Source organism: Xiphias gladius, chromosome 15, assembly GCF_016859285.1.
Source record: "Xiphias gladius isolate SHS-SW01 ecotype Sanya breed wild chromosome 15, ASM1685928v1, whole genome shotgun sequence".
Lineage (NCBI taxonomy): Eukaryota > Metazoa > Chordata > Actinopteri > Istiophoriformes > Xiphiidae > Xiphias > Xiphias gladius.
The window spans coordinates 14999974-15008083 of record NC_053414.1 but is presented as its reverse complement, the minus strand read 5'-3'; the positions used below and the strand labels follow the sequence as shown (position 1 = coordinate 15008083).

The window sequence follows — 8110 nt, the reverse complement described above, 5'->3', positions numbered from 1 at the left end:
CCTGTCAGTCATCCAATCAGCTGTCGGGCGCAGCTGCGTTTCTTATATTTCTTGGCTGGCGTGAATTGTGATGAAACCGTGCATGTGGTGGCTCACTGGACCACACAGTCCCTAAAGAGCAGTAAACTGAGCCTGCATCTGTAGAAAATCCAAGTTTTCAATTTTGATGTGCCATTGTTATACTATTACAATCGTAGAAATATATTCAAATATAGGAATAATAGATGATGAACGAGAGAATGCTTCACTCTGGGTTTGGCCAGAGTGAGGCTCAGTGGAGGCATCAAGCACAAACTGACCTTCCAGCTGGTTTACAGTGATAACACCCTGTTGAAAAAAGATAAATAAATGAAGACTTGCTGAGTTGAACATTTTGTCCAAATTCTCCAACAAATCCCCATTTCACAAGATCACTGAAATCAGAATGTTGCCTTAATTATCATCATATAGGTCGGTAATAATATCATTACCGTCCGTGTTTCACAACTTTAGCAGACTGTCTCGGCTGATGGTCTAGAGGTCGTTGTAGTATTTATTCCTGAACGTTGAGCTTTTCTTTATACTACCTGGTATTTTAAGGGCTGATGTTGTGTCATTTTTCATAAATGCTTTCAGCATTGTTGATAATTACCAATTTAAATCTTCTACACATTTAGGAGTTAGCTTATTGATCAGAGAACAAACCACACTGAGACCTATATGATATGTAAATTCAATTTGTACTCATGCTCAGAAATAATATATATTTCGAATGAGTCTAAAATTCTGGAATTAACGCTGCTTTTATGGTACTGATCAGAAGAAAATGTTTCATTTCACTGGTATATGAGTTCAAATCTCTATTCTCTTTCACACTTCTGCTGTCCATGATTACAAATCAACAAGGTATAAAACAAAATACATAGAAGTTAATTTGCTTTATTGAGCATTTATTACATTTCGATCAGACAGTGTTTGTGGTAATGATATTTCTTTTCAGGAGTTTTCCCCAGTCAGTCAGGTGTATGTGTTTCTGAATGGAAGACTGACTGGTGGAGGATGACTGGTGGAGAGGACAATTTAGGATGAAAAAGGAAGACAAAGTCCATAGGGAATGGCTCTGGTATGGGGACCATGTAGGATAATGATGGAAATCCAAGGCCACAGGTAGTTCTGGTTCATCGAAAAACAAAATGGTGAACACACTAAACTGAAGACATACAGAGAGGCGTACTTTACATGGCAAATCAGATTATTTTTGGCGATGATTTACAGCATGTGGCCAGATACTAGGCTCATCACATATCTGGCGTTTGACTCATTTCTTCAGGAGACCTTCAGAACTTCAAATTATCTCATTAGCACATTAAGCACTGAAGAAATACCCTAACTGCAAGCAATCAAAACATGTGACTCATAAGGCACATCTGAAGATTGTTTTTATTGTTGGTTTTGAGATACTTACAGGGACAGGGAGGACAACATCAAAGGCCAGCAGCAGTTTCTGCTTGAGATAAGCTTATGAGTCCTTTGTAGAGGCCAAAGAAAAGGTCAAGATCTTGACTAATAACAAATAGTGTATGTGTTTTAAAAGTAGAAGAAATGCTCCTCAGAATATAAGGCGCCTTGAATTTTAAAAGATGGAATTTTGTGTGACACGTGTTGTGTCTATGCAGAGATTTTGCAGTGGTTCTCCAACTGTTCCATGAGTTGACTTTTGAGAGACATTTTTGCTGTCGATCTCATCCAATCAACCTGTCCCAGAGATATTGCTGCGTTTTCTTCTCTTATTAGCGTGAATAAGTGAGTGAAACCATGCATGTGGTAGCTCACTCCATTTTGATCACCTCACAGACGGACCACAGTCTCACAAGAGCCAGACAGATGCAGGCTCAGAGTTATTAGGAAACACTAATGGTGCTGAAACTGATATGATTCATGTGCTGTGTTTCATGCTGCCTAGTTAGGATACAGTCAGAAAGCTGTCTCACTAATTATTACTATGAGACACACTTTTAAGCAAAACTTAACTTTGAGTGGCCCTATCTGGCATCTATACTCAGTACATAAACTGTTAACAAATGATCTATAGCCCACCATGATGTGGTTGTCAGCAGATATAAGTCTTTAAGCTAATGTATTCACCAACAACTATAACGCCTGTTTTCAGCACCCACAAGTTGAGGCTGGACTAAAACAGATAATGAATGACAATATAGTAAAAAAAAACACGTTTGAAATGATATAAAAATATGTCTTGATACAAAAACCTTATATTTGCTGATGAATTTTGAACAGTAATAAACACTTAAAAATGTGCCTAAAGCTTTTTACAACCACATTATAGTGTGTTACATACCATTTAATAATTATCTGTATATTGCTCAACTATGAACTTTAGATAAAGTGTTACCACTTTTTAATATTCAAAAGAAACAGAGTTTTCATCAATTTTTCTGAACCCGGATTTTAAGGAAAAACATACATATTTAATCCACAAACTTTCCATTTATGAAGTTTATTTAGCAGATTGTACAGAGAATAAAGTGATCTTGATCCACATGTTAACTTGAATAGGAATGATGAGTGTAGAAACACTCTAGTTAAGACAACATCATTTAAATCAGTTGTGAGTTCTCAGTAAAAACATGGCAGACGACACAAAACCAGTTTGAATACAGATTTTCATGCACTTATTGATCTCTGGTCAAATTTCAGATTTTATTGATTAACCAGAAGGAGCTGCAGTAGGTGGTGGTTGCAGCTGCAGTAGTGGTGGTTGCAGCTGTAGTAGTGGTGGTTGCAGCTGTAGTAGTGGTGGTTGCAGCTGTAGTAGTGGTGGTTGCAGCTGTAGTAGTGGTGGTTGCAGCTGTAGTAGTGGTGGTTGCAGCTGTAGTAGTGGTGGTTGCAGCTGTAGTAGTGGTGGTTGCAGCTGTAGTAGTGGTGGTTGCAGCTGTAGTAGTGGTGGTTGCAGCTGTAGTAGTGGTGGTTGCAGCTGTAGTAGTGGTGGTTGCAGCTGTAGTAGTGGTGGTTGCAGCTGTAGTAGTGGTGGTTGCAGCTGTAGTAGTGGTGGTTGCAGCTGTAGTAGTGGTGGTTGCAGCTGTAGTAGTGGTGGTTGCAGCTGTAGTAGTGGTGGTTGCAGCTGTAGTAGTGGTGGTTGCAGCTGTAGTAGTGGTGGTTGCAGCTGTAGTAGTGGTGGTTGCAGCTGTAGTAGTGGTGGTTGCAGCTGTAGTAGTGGTGGTTGCAGCTGTAGTAGTGGTGGTTGCAGCTGTAGTAGTGGTGGTTGCAGCTGTAGTAGTGGTGGTTGCAGCTGTAGTAGTGGTGGTTGCAGCTGTAGTAGTGGTGGTTGCAGCTGTAGTAGTGGTGGTTGCAGCTGTAGTAGTGGTGGTTGCAGCTGTAGTAGTGGTGGTTGCAGCTGTAGTAGTGGTGGTTGCAGCTGTAGTAGTGGTGGTTGCAGCTGTAGTAGTGGTGGTTGCAGCTGTAGTAGTGGTGGTTGCAGCTGTAGTAGTGGTGGTTGCAGCTGTAGTAGTGGTGGTTGCAGCTGTAGTAGTGGTGGTTGCAGCTGTAGTAGTGGTGGTTGCAGCTGTAGTAGTGGTGGTTGCAGCTGTAGTAGTGGTGGTTGCAGCTGTAGTAGTGGTGGTTGCAGCTGTAGTAGTGGTGGTTGCAGCTGTAGTAGTGGTGGTTGCAGCTGTAGTAGTGGTGGTTGCAGCTGTAGTAGTGGTGGTTGCAGCTGTAGTAGTGGTGGTTGCAGCTGTAGTAGTGGTGGTTGCAGCTGTAGTAGTGGTGGTTGCAGCTGTAGTAGTGGTGGTTGCAGCTGTAGTAGTGGTGGTTGCAGCTGTAGTAGTGGTGGTTGCAGCTGTAGTAGTGGTGGTTGCAGCTGTAGTAGTGGTGGTTGCAGCTGTAGTAGTGGTGGTTGCAGCTGTAGTAGTGGTGGTTGCAGCTGTAGTAGTGGTGGTTGCAGCTGTAGTAGTGGTGGTTGCAGCTGTAGTAGTGGTGGTTGCAGCTGTAGTAGTGGTGGTTGCAGCTGTAGTAGTGGTGGTTGCAGCTGTAGTAGTGGTGGTTGCAGCTGTAGTAGTGGTGGTTGCAGCTGTAGTAGTGGTGGTTGCAGCTGTAGTAGTGGTGGTTGCAGCTGTAGTAGTGGTGGTTGCAGCTGTAGTAGTGGTGGTTGCAGCTGTAGTAGTGGTGGTTGCAGCTGTAGTAGTGGTGGTTGCAGCTGTAGTAGTGGTGGTTGCAGCTGTAGTAGTGGTGGTTGCAGCTGTAGTAGTGGTGGTTGCAGCTGTAGTAGTGGTGGTTGCAGCTGTAGTAGTGGTGGTTGCAGCTGTAGTAGTGGTGGTTGCAGCTGCAGTAGTGGTGGTTGCAGCTGTAGTAGTGGTGGTTGCAGCTGTAGTGGTTGTAGCAGGCGGAGCAGTAGCAGGTTGTACTGGCCGTAAGAAGGGAAGAAGCAGCTGGAGCAACTGTTGTGTTGTCATGATTGAGGTTTGCTTCAAGAAAATCAGAAAACATTCACCATCAGTTATACAGCAGAGGATTTTACAAGGAATTTTACAGAAGCAGACGTTGAATGTTTAACCTTAGAGAACAGAGAAGACACTCACCTCAAAGGAGTTTGAGCCAGAGAAAGAGCCAGAGTTATTAGGAAACACTAATGGTGCTGAAACTGGATATGATTCATGTGCTGTGTTTCATGCTGCCTAGTTAGGATACAGTCAGAAAGCTGTCTCACTAATTATTACTATGAGACACACTTTTTAAGCAAAACTTAACTTTGAGTGGCCCTATCTGGCATCTATACTCAGTACATAAACTGTTAACAAATGATCTATAGCCCACCATGATGTGGTTGTCAGCAGATATAAGTCTTTGCTAATGTATTCACCAACAACTATAACGCCTGTTTTCAGCACCCACAAGTTGAGGCTGGACTAAAAACAGATAATGAATGACAATATAGTAAAACACGTTTGAAATGATATAAAATATGTCTTGATACAAAACCTTATATTTGCTGATGAATTTTGAACAGTAATAAACACTTAAAAATGTGCCTAAAGCTTTTTACAACCACATTATAGTGTGTTACATACCATTTAATAATTATCTGTATATTGCTCAACTAAGGAACTTTAGATAAAGTGTTACCACTTTTTTAATATTCAAAAAGAAACAGAGTTTTCATCAATTTTTCTGAACCCGGATTTTAAGGAAAAACATACATATTTAATCCACAAACTTTCCATTTATGAAGTTTATTTAGCAGATTGTACAGAGAATAAAGTGATCTTGATCCACATGTTAACTTGAACAGGAATGATGAGTGTAGAAACACTCTGGTTAAGACAACATCATTTAAATCAGTTGTGAGTTCTCAGTAAAACATGGCAGACGGACACAAAACCAGTTTGAATACAGATTTTCATGCACTTATTGATCTCTGGTCAAATTTCAGATTTTATTGATTAACCAGAAGGAGCTGCAGTAGTGGTGGTTGCAGCTGTAGTGGTTGTAGCAGGCGGAGCAGTAGCAGGTTGTACTGGCCGTAAGAAGGGAAGAAGCAGCTGGAGCAACTGTTGTGTTGTCATGATTGAGGTTTGCTTCAAGAAAATCAGAAAACATTCACCATCAGTTATACAGCAGAGGATTTTACAAGGAATTTTACAGAAGCAGACGTTGAATGTTTAACATTAGAGAACAGAGAAGAAACTCACCTCAAAGGAGTTTGAGCCAGAGTCAGAGCCAGAGAAAGAGCGAGCAAGTCGCTTGTGGGCCACACCCATCTGTAGAAAATCCAAAAGTTTCAAGTTTGATATTGCCGGTATTATACTATTACAATCGTAGAAATAATATTCAAATATAGGAATAATAGATGATGAACAGAGGAATATTTCACTCACAGGTTTGGCCAGAGTGAGGCTCAGTAGGCATCCAAGCACAAACACAACCTTCAGCATGGTTTCAGTGATCGCACCTGTTGAAAAAAGATAAATAAATGAAGACTTGCTGAGTTGAACATTTTGTCCAAATTCTCAACAAAATCCCCATTTCACCAAGATCACACTGAGAAATCAGAATGTTATACATAATTATCATCATATAGGTCAGTAATAATATCATTACCGTCAAGTGTTCACAACTTTAGCAGACTGTCTGGCTGATGGTCTAGGAGGTCGTTGTAGTGTTGTTCTGAACGTTGAGCTTTTCTTTTATACTGGTACAGGAGCTGATGTTGTGTCATTTTCATAAACAGCTCAGCATTGTTGGGTAATTGCAATTATTAGGAAATCTTCCACCACCACATTTCAAGGTTGTAGCTATTGATCAGAGGCCAAACCACACCTGGACCATATGATATGTAGAATTAATTTAATAACTCATGTCAGAAATAATATACCATGGTGTTCCGAATGAGTCTAAAATTCAAATTTAACGCTGCTTTTAGTACAGTCAGAAAATGTTTCATTTTATCACTGGTATGTAGGTTCAGTCTCTTTATTCTCCACCCTTTACTGCTGTCATGATTACAAATCAACAAGTGTAAAACAAAATACATAGAAGTTAATTGCTTTATTGAGCATTTATTACATTTCAGTCAGACAGTGTTTATGGTAATATTGACCTAACACCAGGTTTTCCCCAGTCAGTCAGGTGCTTGTCTCATTTTCTGAATGGAAGGACGACTGGTGGAGGGATGACTGGTGGAGGGATGACTGGTGGAGGGATGACTGGTGGAGGGATGACTGGTGGAGGGATGACTGGTGGAGGGATGACTGGTGGAGGGACAGGTGGGATGAAAAAGGGAAGACAAAAGTCCATGGGAATGGCTCTGGTATGGGGACAGGATATTGATGGAAATCAGGCCACAGGTAGTTCTGGTTCATCTGAAAAACAAAGTGGTGAACACTAAAGCTGAAGACATACAGAGGCGTATTTCGTAGCAGATGTGATTATTTTGACGGTGGGTTACAGCATGTGTCCAGATACTGAGCTCATCACTATTATCTGAGCGTTTGACTCATTTCTTCTCCACGGAGACCTTTAGTTACAAATTATCTCACATTAAAAACTATTTTAACATGCATCAATAAAGCACATTAAGCACTGAAAGAAATACCACAACACCACATGACAATCAAAAAACATGTGACTCATGAGCACATCTGAAGATTGTTTTATTGTTGGTTTGAGATACTTACAGGGACAGAGGAGGACAACATCAAAACCATCAGTTATACAGCAGAGGATTTTACAAGGAATTTTACAGAAGCAGACGTTGAATGTTTAACCTTAGAGAACAGAGAAGACACTCACCTCAAAGGAGTTTGAGCCAGAGTCAGAGCCAGAGACAGAGCGAGCAAGTCGCTTGTGGGCCACACCCATCTGTAGAAAATCCAAAAGTTTCAAGTTTGATATTGCCGGTATTATACTATTACAATCGTAGAAATAATATTCAAATATAGGAATAATAGATGATGAACAGAGGAATATTTCACTCACAGGTTTGGCCAGAGTGAGGCTCAGTAGGCATCCAAGCACAAACACAACCTTCAGCATGGTTTCAGTGATCGCACCTGTTGAAAAAAGATAAATGAATGAAGACTTGCTGAGTTGAACATTTTGTCCAAATTCTCAACAAAATCCCCATTTCACCAAGATCACACTGAGAAATCAGAATGTTATACATAATTATCATCATATAGGTTAGTAATAATATCATTACCGTCAAGTGTTCACAACTTTAGCAGACTGTCTGGCTGATGGTCTAGGAGGTCGTTGTAGTGTTGTTCTGAACGTTGAGCTTTTCTTTTATACTGGTACAGGAGCTGATGTTGTGTCATTTTCATAAACAGCTCAGCATTGTTGGGTAATTGCAATTATTAGGAAATCTTCCACCACCACATTTCAAGGTTGTAGCTATTGATCAGAGGCCAAACCACACCTGGACCATATGATATGTAGAATTAATTTAATAACTCATGTCAGAAATAATATACCATGGTGTTCCGAATGAGTCTAAAATTCAAATTTAACGCTGCTTTTAGTACAGTCAGAAAATGTTTCATTTTATCACTGGTATGTAGGTTCAGTCTCTTTATTCTCCACCCTTTACTGCTGTCATGATTACAAATCAACAAGT

At 40.5% G+C, this 8110-nt stretch overlaps 1 long non-coding RNA gene across 1 annotated transcript; it reads right to left on the bottom strand.

Moving 5' to 3' along the window:
- Positions 1-7326: 7326 nt before the first annotated feature.
- On the bottom strand, positions 7327-7730 carry LOC120799773. The gene is made up of 3 exons (XR_005708882.1): positions 7694-7730; positions 7471-7544; positions 7327-7353 (listed from the first exon to the last, which is right to left on the bottom strand). It is a non-coding gene; the product is annotated as an uncharacterized LOC120799773 (long non-coding RNA).
- Positions 7731-8110: the final 380 nt, after the last annotated feature.